Genomic DNA, 13120 nt, shown 5'->3' on the forward strand with positions numbered 1-13120 from the left:
TCGTGCATAATATCCAATGTGGCATGAAGTCTGTGGCACACATGTGGCCACATGTCGTTGGTTTCCAGATCATTCAGTTCAGGCCAACTGAAGTTGGTAATCATCGACCTCGTCATTGACAGTGATAGCCTAGCCAACGTCGTTCTCAAAGAAACGACTTTTTCAGGATGCATTGGACGCTTTTGGATCTCATGTGGATTGGTATCGTCCCAAATTTGACGATTTCGCCAACTGCTCCAGAGCCAATTCAGCGAACATACGTCGTTGCCTATGGTTGTTTACCTTCAGTTCCTGGGTCAGTTGAATTTTGTACAGTTGCAGGCCCAAGTCCCGACGTAAAGTTGTGGTCTGCGAGAAGCCGATTTCTTGTGTGCGACGCGAAATCGACTACTTCGGATTCTCCTGCACACCCTCATAGACAGCGACGATTTTTTCGACAGATCTTGCGTTTCGGCGACCTACGGGTGTTGATCAACTGTTTACTGAACCAGTTGTAGGGGTTTTTGATCTGTCACCAATACCCAACAAACGAAAATTTTTCCAAAAATCTAACAAATTATTTCAGTGTGAAATAATTGCAAAATCCAAATCGAGCACTCGAGAACCGATTGGTCGAACACTCGAGAATCGTGTGGGCGGGGCCTAATGCAAGGACAGAGATTTCCGGTTTTGGCACGTAAGAAGAAAGCTGGAGAGAAAAGGATAGTTCTCTTTGGTGTGAGTCGTTAAGCTGTTAACATGGCATTTTGGTGAAAAGTGGAAACTGTAAGATGTAACTGTAAGAAAACTATATACCTACCATTGCTTACAATGGATGATGAAATCTCAATTACCAGCTTTACCACACATTCACAATACTCGTGCTAAAGCCAAGCGAAACACAGTGGTACCATTATGTAAAAAAAATCATACTCAAAGATTTATGAGTTACTACGGTCCCAAACTCTTTGATATGTTGCCTCCACATATAAAAAATATCACCAAGAACTATAAGTTGAAAAAAGAACTAAAGTGCTTTATAGAACAAAATCATGAAAAAATAAAAGACCTATTTCTAAATACATATTGACCTAAACAACGTAGATTTTGTAACAAATCCTCTAGACCTGCACAGGGTTGCTACTAACTATATCTCGCCATTCTATGTAATACATTTATAGAAGTTAAATTAGACGTTTGAATACTGTACTATATAAATATTATATACATATATATATAAATATATATATATATATATATATATATATATATATATATATATATATATATACAAATATGAAAGTTATTGAGTGTCTTGATATAGAAACAGAAGTTAATATTGGACATAGCACATAGGACAAAGCCCGAAACACGTGTCTATGGTTTGCCACTTTCATGAGTGCTATGTCCAATATTAACTTCTGTTTCTATATATATATATATATATATATATATATATATATATATATCGTAATACCGCTGTGAGAATCACATCACAAGCTTGCTTAGGTGACTCACAGTGGTTTATTACCTCTTTCTTCTTTTTTCCCCTTTTTGTAAAATTTTCTCTGTAAATTACCTGAATTACCTGAATAAATTACCTAATTACCTTACCTTACCTGTTCAGTTCGGGATTAGTTTTTCTAAACCACATTGTACTTTCCTATTTGTCGTGTTTCTTTGTCATTGTGTTTTATGTTAATAAATTTTATCGTTGAATACGCCTAAATAATAATTCACCTCTCACCAGTACCGACACAGTGGATTCAAATTTATCCACCACAATGCGAATAGTCAATCACAAATGGACTGTGTACCTCGTGTACCCTGACCTCGAGGTACCCGTGTACCTCGAAGTCAGGGCCTACATGAAATCCGTCAGGCAGGCCAGGGAACAATTCAAGAACCGTGATTTCACCAAACAACAATAAGTGACTGAAAGAAAAAGCAGTATAGGTACTCCAGAGCATCAGAAAGGTAATCTGTGCTATAGATTACAAAGAAGGTGAAGGTGCCCAAGATAAAGGGCTTATTCTATTGTATCCAAATGAATGCAATGGACAAAACACGAGAAATGGGTTAACAGAGATGGAGTAATTTGAAGCAGGGACATTTTACTCCACTGACGTCACATCGTCATCTCGTTACTTCGAAATGTGTACCAAGCTCGTGGAAGAACTCGATTGCGAATATGTGAGTAGATCCAAGCCTGCTTTCTGTAGAATGATACTTTTCGTGGCATTAGCCTTTAACGCTAATAATGTTTTCCTTATTAGGAAAACATTAAATATGTCTGGACTGATGATCACCCTCCGTTACCAAGTAATTATGGACTAACCAGAAAAAGACTCGATTCTTTACTGAAAAAACTTGAATTAGATGGTGATCGTGACCGATATAACCATGTTTTGAAAGACTGGCAACTGAAGGAGTTATTGAAGAAGTTCCTGAGCTGGACATGCTGAAAGAAGGTCATTACTTACCCCATCACCACGTGGTGAAAGAAAGCAGTACAACCACTAAGATTCCCCTAGTTTTTGATGTCTCAGCTTGGGAGAACATCCATCTCTGAATCAGTGCCTATAGAAAGGTATTAATCTTATTGAGTGAATTCCTTCTTTGTCTCTCTTCTCAAAATTTGGGCTTATATCAGATATAAAGAAGGCTTTCTTGCAAATGAGCTTGAATGACAAAGATTACTTGCCTTTTCTATGGTTGAATGATGAAGGCATGTTGAAAACATTTCGTCATAGAAGGGTAGTTTTTGGAGTGACCTAAAGCCCGTTTCTGTTAGGAGCAGTTCTTGAATATCACCTGAAATATTTTCTCATAAATTCTACCAACAGCGAAATGAGATCGATTGTCACACGAATGCTGAAGAGTTTTTAAGTGGACAATTGTATCACTAGTTTGGACAGTAGAGAAGAAATACAGAATTTTATACTCCACTAAACTGTTTGCTGAAGCAAAGTTTAATCTAAGAGGGTGGGAGCACATTTCTTTTGGGGAATCTTCAGTTCATACCACTGTTTCTCAACTTTTGAGACTTTATTGGAATAAAAACTCAGATATATTGCAGCTCAAATCTGAGTGGTTTCGATATATTGACACAGAAGTAGTCACAAAATGGCTATTTTTGTCAACAACTCATCCTTTATTTGATTCCATTGGCTTTTCATGTCCAGTATCTGTATGTCCCAAATTATTACTGCAGAAGATATGGAATTTGAAAATAGGCTGGGATGGTGAGATTCAAGAGGACATTATAATCAGTGTTTTGAAATGGGTTAAAGAAATTTCTATACCTCTGAACTTGAAAATACCCAGATAGCTGTTTGATTCCACCGAGGGAAAACTCCACTGTAGTTTGCTAGTCAAAACGCTTACGCTACATCCATATTTTTGAGATCTGAAACATGTAAGCGAGTGACTGTTCAACTTGTACAAACCAAATGTAGAGTATCTTCTGTTAAAAGAATGACCATTCTTCGATTGGAATTGTTAGCAGCAACAATAGGAGTGAGATTATCCAAAACTGTCACAGATAGTATAGATCCAAATATGTTAATTTATTACTGGTCTGATTCGACAACAGTCTTATCTTGGATTAAAGATGATGAAAAATGGAAACCTTTTGTTTAGAACCGAGTAAAGAAATTCGAAGCTTGACAAGTCCAAATAATTGGTATCACGTTCCTGGAGTCTCAATCCTGCAGATGTTCCATTACGTGGTTGTTCACTCAGACAACTGATTGAGTTATTGAACCTAGTGTAAGGTGAGAGTATGTGTTTGATTATATAGTTCATGTATTTTTTGTACACTCTGAGTTTATGGGATTTTGATTGATTATGTCAATTTTATGTCACTTGAAAAAGAAGTTGATAGACGATGAATCTTTCAGAATAGCAGCAGGACTTAGGATGGATTTATCTATTTGTGTGCCTCATACTTGTGTTTGTGGTAGTATAGTTGATCAGAATGGTACACATGGTTTGAGTTGCAGGAGAAGTGCAGGGCGTACATCTCGACATCACCAGGAAACGACATATTGAAACGAGATTTGATGTCAGCGGATGTTCCTGCAATTCTGGAACCCTTAGATACCAGTCGGGATAATGGTAAACAACCAGATGTTATGTCTCTCATATCATGAAAGTACGGCAAACCTGTGGTATCGGACTTCACTTGCGTTGACACGGTCGCGGCTTCCCATCTAGCCGAAAGTTAGAAGTTTGCTGGAACTGCAGCATTATCTGGCGAAAAATTGAAACGAAAAAATACCAAAATCTTGGTAACAACTATCTGTTCCATCCAGTAGCGGTTGAAACTTCTGGTGTTTATAGCCCGGAGTCTTTGTTATTCTTTCATAAACTCGGAAGGAGAATAGGCCAAGCAACGAAAGATCATTTTTTTTCAATAGAAAGAATTAATATTGCTATTCAGCGTGATAATGTTGCTTCTGTCCTTCACATAATTTTGATGAGATCATGCATTGCCCTCATTTCAGTACGGAACTAAAATCTCTTCGAAACAAGCCGAGATATGTGGATATTCATCAGTCTCCTATCAAGGTTAATTCGAAAGTGATTGATCCACCTTCTTCTTTTTCAGTGCGGTTAGGTCCACACAAATATGAGTTGCAGTCCTCGTGCTTCTGGTTCCCTTTCAGTGGAAGAGCTTCATGAAGCAAGAGCTGAATGTTCTACTTTACCAATCAGTAGAGAGTTGACCTGAAAATCTTGAGAAGAAAATTGGATTAGATAATTTAGGAAACACTTCCTACAAGAGCATTTGACAAGTGTTTTTCATGACGAAGAATTTCAAGAACGAGGTTTTAATGATGAACAAGAACAAGAATGTTTCCTACTTATTCACCAAACTCAAACACCTGTTCATGCAGATGTAGTTTCGTAAGAAGGTATCATCTTTCCCTCCAATTGATTTTCTGGAGTCTTTAAAGTCCACAGATACTCGTTAGGACAACAAGAGGATTGTTTCGAATTCTTGGAGGTTCTTGTTGAATACTCTTCGTGAGAAAACAATAGAAGAATCAATACTCCTGACCGCTCTGGATTGAATGCTTCCGTATAGTTTATTTCGTCTTGTGTTTGTGAATCTTTTGCTGAAAAAATCCTCACTTGTTTACTTTGTAGTAAATGTTCAAGAGGTAGCAGAAACGCATGTGAATTTTTGAAATTTCAACTAACATTTCCTAATATGACTAATAACCACTCCGTGCAAAGCTTATTGTTAAATCATCTGAAAATGGAACTCTACCGGGTGATGATCGACTGTTTCGCCAAACATACGCCAAACTAACTGACTGTTATAAGAAAACAAGTATAGCTGAGGCACCAGTCAATTTAATAATAACATGACTCAACTTCTGACGGAAGCACCAAACTCTTACGAAGGTTCGAAATGGATGAACACTTTAATCTAGCAGACCACCATTGTTCACTGTGGTTCTGGCGTTGAATCTGGTCCTTATTACGTCTTGGTCAAAGACGCAACGGACTGGTTTAAGTTTGACGATAGTCGTGTCACCAAGTGTTCTGGCGATGTATTGAATTTATTGGAGCCTTTGGAGACACCCTACATTTTGTTTTATGAAAGAGAGGACATTGGCAGATCAAGATCTTCAGATGATGTGCTGCTGCAGGTTTTTCCGGGTTTTCCTGCAGCTGAAAAAGCAAATGCGCCACTGAAATCAATGGAATCGCCCTGGAGCGCCAATTGATGTTTGTTGTTATTTTATAATTTCACAATAATAATAATAATAATATATGTACAACAATGGAAAAAAAGAAGTTGAGTTGTATAAAATTTTTCGAATATAATTAGTAGTTTTACTGTATTCCTTATTCATATTCGTCCTACATTCGACGTATTCAGTCACCAGGTAGGTGAATTTAGAATATATTTAACAATTTCAATATTTTTCAAAGTTCAGAATACCTATACCAAGTTCACTCTGCACCTCAAATGCATCGGTCATACTTCGGTTACAACTAATTGCAAAACTCCTCGTTCCGAACCTCACCATTACCGTAACATAACTCTTACAATAATTCCTAACTGTCTCCGTATATCAATCCAGAATTCCTGAATTTGGTTGCGAATTCGACAGCTCCTCATAGTTTTGCTAACTAATTCACATCAACTCCATGCTCGCAGACGACATAATAGAAACAAAACTGTAGCAGCGACGATATTGCTGACACCAATAGTGCCAGTCCGTTGAATGAATGAAGGTGGGCAAAGTACAAGTGTTTGTGGTTATCGGGCACGTACAACACCTGCGTCTGCATTCCCAACGATTCAAGTCCATAGTTCTCGCTGCCCGAGAGATTCTGTGCGGTCTTGGAGTTCCGCAACAACTTACAAGGTGGGATCGATACTGTAACCAAAGGCGACAGCGTACAAGCCTGATTATTTATGACCAGGAAACATTTTTGTATAAATATTTTTAATAGCTATGTCATGTTGCGTAAAGCTTTTCAATTTAGAGATTATTGTCACGTGATGGCTCTTACAAAAATGGACTGAAGAAAACATAGATTGAAAATATTAGGCCCAGTGGAGTCTCAGTGGGCACTACAGCTAACAATATTGGCAAAAAAGTATGCCACTGACTCGTTGTTGTTGGTTTTAATTTTTTTAGATCAAATAACTAAAAATATATTTTTTCAGTCCTTGTATTTTCCTCATATCTAGCTTCGTTTTCGAGAAAAAATTAAGCCCCTTTGCATATCATGACACCTGCTTTAGAGACCAGCTGACAGTGATAGTATTGTCATATCAGTGACAGTCAGAGTTGTCAATCAGCAGTGTCAGTGTCAAGAAGCATCATGAATAATTTTACTAACGTTGAAATGGCTGACATGCACTATATTTATGGATTAGCAAATGGAAATGTGGAAGAAGCAAGGTCAATTTACCAGGATAGATTTCTCAATAGAATAATTCCATGTGTTTAAACATACAAGATTATGTGAAACTGGGAGTTTTAATGAAAATGCAGGTGCTGGAAGGCCAGATACTGTAACAACACCTGAACTAGTAGAAGCTAGAGGTACATGATGCGATAGAAGAAGAATCTTCAATTAGTACCAGGAAGATTGCACTGCAGGTGAAAGTCGGCCCAAAAACCATATGGATAGTTCTAAAGAGAAACCTCCTACACCCATATCAACAACAGAAGGTCCAAGTTCTACTGCCTCGGGATTTTCACCTCATATTAATGTTTTGCAGGTGATTTATTCATACGATGGCACAACAATAATTTTTTACCAAATAGTTTATTTATGGACGAAGCAAATTTTTCACGAGATGCTATTATGAACTTTCACAATGAGCATTTTTGACCCGACGAAAAGCCATTTTCTGCAACAATTGTCGCTGAACGTTTGGGTAGGAATGATTGATGCTTACCTAATTGGCCCATTTTTCTACCAGCAAGATCAGCAGGTGAATCGTATACGGAGTTTTTGCGAGATCATTTACTCATTTTGTTGAAGTGCCGGTACTTGTAAGAGACGACATGTGGTTTATGCACGATGGGGCATCAGCTCATTTTAATGTTCTTGTTCGTCAGCATCTCAACATCACCTACCCTAATCGCTGGATTGGACGTGTAGGACCTCAAAATTGGCCAGCTCGCAGTCCTGATATGAATCCTCTGGATTTGTATTTATGGGTTCATCTGAAAGCTCTGTTTATAAAACTCCTGTACTAGATGTGAATGACTTGAGAAATCGAATAATTGACAATTGCAATGCCATAAGGAATAATCCAGGTATTTTGAACGTGTCAGACAATCATTGACAGACAATTCGATTGCAGTCGTGTATTTTATCTGAAGGTGGACATTTTGCTTATTCACTTTGAGGTCGATATGGTTTATTATTTACTTTTGGTTTTTATTTTATGTTGTCCATGGATAGTTTTTAGAAATGATTTTTTTCACGAAAATGAGGCTTGATATGAAGTAAATACAAGCGACAAAAAAGTTTTATTTTTAGTTGCTTAATCTAAGAAAATAAAAAACTACAAAAAAGTCAGAGGCGTTCTTTTTTCCCAATATTGTTGTCTGTGGTGCCCTCGGAGACGCCACTGGACCTGGTAATTCCAATCTAGTTCTGGCTAAATAAGCGCCTTATTACTTCAAATAACTGTAGCAAATTTCAACCAAACCAGTGTAAGGATATTTATGATATTTTATAAATACCGTTTTTTCAACTTCAGCGCCCTGTATCTCAGAAACCACCCTCTGAAGTTTCGTACCGTACGTAGGAAACATCCTGTATTTTATATGTTCTTCATAAATTAGTAATTGATCAAGTGATAAAAATTGGGTGCTAATATATAGGATACTATAAACGTAACGATAGATTGAATAGTTGATACTAATACCAATTAAGAAGGGAATTAAAAATCCTCAAAGTAACTTCCACTGACCTCCATGCAATAGTACGCTGCTCATTGTTACAACAAAACATGTATTCAGTAAGTCAATAAATATTCCAAATTATATCCTAGATATCATTAATTGCAATCGAAAGTTTTCCACATGTTCCACAAGTGTCGTAAATGAGGGATGACAGTCATCACCTGAAGACGATTGTGGACACTAACAATCGAAACGTCGTGAAGTAACTTGGCTTGAAATCTTTTATTTTCTATATGTTTCTGATTGTTCAATCATCAATTTTTTTATTGTATTTTATTTTATTTAATTTTGGGGATTTTGCTTAATATATTTGCTATTTTTAGCTATTCACTTTGATTTTCAATTTTATTGTTTCTTTCAGGGATTTCAAATCATTTTATATCATGCTAGACAATGGAAGTCCGAACTAATAAAATTCATTATGACACATTGTCAACCACCTTCAAACAAATCACCTTTTTGAAGTTATGGAATTCCTTGGAACATAGTGAAATGTGTTGGGAAAATAGTATTGATGTCATAACCAAAAAGGTGAACATAGGTCATCGATGTATATCATGCTCTAATCTACTCCCACATATCATATACCATCAACATCTGGGGTTCTTACAGTAACTCAACCAGAATTTTTCTTTTCCAAACAATAAATTCTTTCGAAAATATAAAAATTCAACGATTCCATGTATTTATACACACATCGGAAAAGTCTAGGGATATTTTTAAAAATGGCAATAATTTTTTTTGGTCGCTTTAGGGAAAAAAGTTGACGGGTGATTATTAAACGAATGTAACTTACAACAAAATTTATTAAATGGTCAAAAATACTGAGTGCGCATATAAGCAAAACTAAAAAAAAATATGGCTCTTCTTTGGCACCCCGAAAAAAAATCATAATACAAAAAAAATTTAAATCAGTACAAAGTATGGCCTCCACGCTGGTTTATTACGGCCCTACATCTATCGTGCATCGACAAAATGAGATTGTCAATGTCTTGTTGAGGTACATTTGCCCATTCAGCGATTAAAAGCTCTCTCAATTGAAACGTTGTGTGAATGTTCCCCATATGCGGAGTAACTCTTCGTTGAAGCATGTCCCATACATGCTCGATGGGATTCAGGTCCGGTGATTGTGCTGGCCATGGCAATACATCAACTCCTTCGTTGGTGAGCCAGTCAGTCACTAGACGCGCGACATGTGGACGAGCATTATCGTGCATTAGGTAGAAGTTTCCACCAACAGCACCAGCAAACGGACGGACGATAGGTAGAAGAATGGTGTCGAGGTACTGTCGAGCTGTGAGGGAGCGATTTGGAAAAACGAGATCTGTTCTGCCGCCGATCATGATTCCACCCCATAGCATTACTGTACCACCTCTGTATGTGTGGACTTCCTGGACGTGTCTCAAACGTTCATTATTTCCAGGTCGTCTTACACCGTCTTACACAGTCTTACTCGACGAGAATCTGAATGAAATCCAAATCTGGATTCGTCTGTAAACAAAACTGTGGCCCAATCATTTGCATCCCAGTTTTGATGTTCTTGACACCACTCTAATCTTCTACCGCGATTGCCTCTCGACAAAGGTGGCCTTCTGTTATGGAGATCTGCTTCATGCAGTCGATTTCTGACAGTATCACGACCAATGGTTACCTGGTGCGTCTGCTGCAACACGTTAACCAACTCAGGTGCTATGATTGTCGGTTGTCTTCTTGCGGTTGAGACCAAAAATCGGTCTTGAACTGCAGTTGTAGCGCGTCCTCGCCCTGGATGTTGTTCGGCTGGACTGCCAGTTTCACGGAAACTCCGCCACAATCGACTAATAACACTTTGGGAGACCCCCAAACGAAGAGCTACATCATTTTGTCGCATGCCACCTTGAAGAAGTACTACAGCTCTATTCATCTAAGCCAATGGTAAGTGATGGCGTTCCATGTTAAAGCACGATATTTCCAGTTTAATTGCTGAGCAAGAACTGCATAGAATGTACAAACTCGACACTTTCAGATTATTCATTTTAGCCGAAAACCTACAGTTTGTAAAAAACTTGATAAAAGATTAGTTACCGTTTTTGCAGGCTTTGTTCAACCCATAGAAATCTACAGGGTGGTTGAGTGTACCAATTTAATCGAAATTAAACGACCTCATGCATTTATTTTTATGATATTTATTATGTTATAAAAATATCCCTAGACTTTTCCGATGTGTGTATTTTCAAATGTATAATGTTATTCATGCAACATATTGACATGTATCAAACCCCACTATAAATAGAGACATCATCAGGATTCCTGCACACAGCTAATCATTTTATGAAAAAAAGCCTCTAACATAGAAGTACAAATTTTTTTAATTATCTTTCCGCAAACCTAAGAGAGCTACTGAATGAAAACTCCAAATCAGAATTGTTATTATAGTATCAAAGAATTGCTATCAAAATAAATTGAATGAATTTTATTAGTGTGAAGTTAGCCACAGTTTCCTAGCCACACTTTCTGACATAGGGAATATAATATGCGGGATAGAGGAGCAACAGCGGGCAGTGTTGTCAGATTTTCTATTTTTTCTGTTTCTGATGATTGAAATTCTTCCAGTTATAAACTTAACCTACAAGAAGACCATGTTTCTGATACAATACTCAACATAAAGTCTTACAAATCCATGAGGAGACTATCGATAATCTACTCAAATGATTTCGAATGTCAAAAATTTTCATATTTCTTAAAAAGGAAGACATACAAATAATTATATAATATAATTACGGTCAAAACAATGTGTTTGACCGTAATAGGCGGGGAAAAAATAATTTCTCAACAAAACCATCAGTAAACTAACAGAAATATTTCGAGTGCCAAAAATTTTTGTATTTCGCAAAACTGAAGACATAGTTGAAATTATATACAGGGTCAAAACGATTTGTTTGGCCGTAATAGGCGAGAAGAAAATAATGTCTGACAAGACTTCAACTAACGTACCCGAAATATTCCGTTTGCCAAAAATTATTGAGCTACAGAGTCAAATCAATTTGTTTGGCCGTAATAGGCGAGGAAAAAAATTATTTCTCAACAAGACCATCAGTAAAGTAACAGAAATATTCCGAGTGCCAAGAATTTTTGTATTTCGCAAAACTGAAGACATACAGATGAAATTATATACAGGGTCAAATCAATTTGTTTGGCTGTAATAGGCGAGGAAAAAAATAATGCCTGACAAGATTTCAAGTGAAGTACCCGAAATATTCCGTGAGCTAAAAATTATTGAGCTATATGGGAAAGGATACATGAAATGTTATATATACAGAGTCAAAACAATTTGTTTGGCGGTAATAGGCGAGGAAAAAAAAATTCAGGAAGACCATCAGTAAACTAACAGAAATATTTCGAGTACCATAAATTTTTTTATTTCGCAAAACTTAAGACATATAGTTGAAATTATATACAGGGCCAAAACAATTTGTTTGGCCGTAATAGGCTTCATGATGAATATCACTAGTTCGGACTTCCATTGTCTACTATTTGAAATGATTTGAAATCCCTGAAACAAATATTAAAATATAATTAAAAATGAATAGCTGAAAATAACAATTATATTAAGCAAAAAACCTGAAATGAAATAATAGTGAAATAAAAAATACTTCGGGTACTTTAGTTGAAGTCTTGTCAGACATTATTTCATTCCTCGCATATTACGGCCAAAAAAATTGATCTGACTCTATATATAATTTCATCTGTATGTCTTGAGTTTTGCGAAATACAAAAATTCTCGAAATATTTCTGTTACTTTACTGATGGTCTTGTTGAGAAATTATTTTTTTTTTCTCGCCTATTAAGGCCAAACAAATTGATTTGACACTGTCTATATAACATTCCATAAGTTTCCTTTCCCACGTAGCTCAATCATTTTTGGCACTCGAAATATTTCGGGTACTTTAGTTGAAGTCTTGTCAGACATTATTTTTTTCCTCGCCTATTACGGCCAAACAAATTGTTTTGTATATAATTTCAACTATATGTCTTCAGTTTTGCGAAATACAAAAATTTTTGGCACTCGAAATATTTCTGTTAGTTTACTGATGGTCTTGTTGAGAAATATTTTTTCCTCGCCTATTACGGTCAAACACATTGTTTTGACAGTAATTATATTATATAATTATTTGTATATCTTTCTTTCTGAGAGATATGAGAATTTTTGACATTCGAAATCATTTGGGTAAATTATCGATAGTCTCCTCACGGATTTGTTATACTGTTTGTTGAGTATTGTATCAGAAACATGGTCTTCTTCTAGGTTGAGTTTATTCGCTGGATGAATTTCAATCATCAGAGACAGAAAAAATAGAAAATCTGACCACACCGCCCGTGTTTGCTCCTCTATCCCGCATATAATTTTCCCTACGTCGGAAAGTGTGGCTAGGAAACTGTGGCTAACTTCACACTAATATAAATTTTTCTATGTAGATGAGTACAAACCTGTTGAATAGTGATATTTCAATGTTGTTGATTGTTAATGTGTCTACTATCTTATAGTTTTTATTTGTGACGTATCCTATATCATACTGTATGTGATCTGAAGGTATTGAATAAAGATTATTATTATTATCATTTGACAATAGGTATTTTTCTCTGTTTTGCTCATCACTGAATACCAGAATAATCGAAATGGAAAGAATAAAATAAATTGACGCATGAAC

The sequence above is a fragment of the Leptinotarsa decemlineata genome, unplaced genomic scaffold, assembly GCF_025532065.1.
Source record: "Leptinotarsa decemlineata unplaced genomic scaffold, Ldec_3_MD MMD2_tig00000035_RagTag_RagTag, whole genome shotgun sequence".
Classification (NCBI taxonomy): Eukaryota; Metazoa; Arthropoda; class Insecta; order Coleoptera; family Chrysomelidae; genus Leptinotarsa; species Leptinotarsa decemlineata.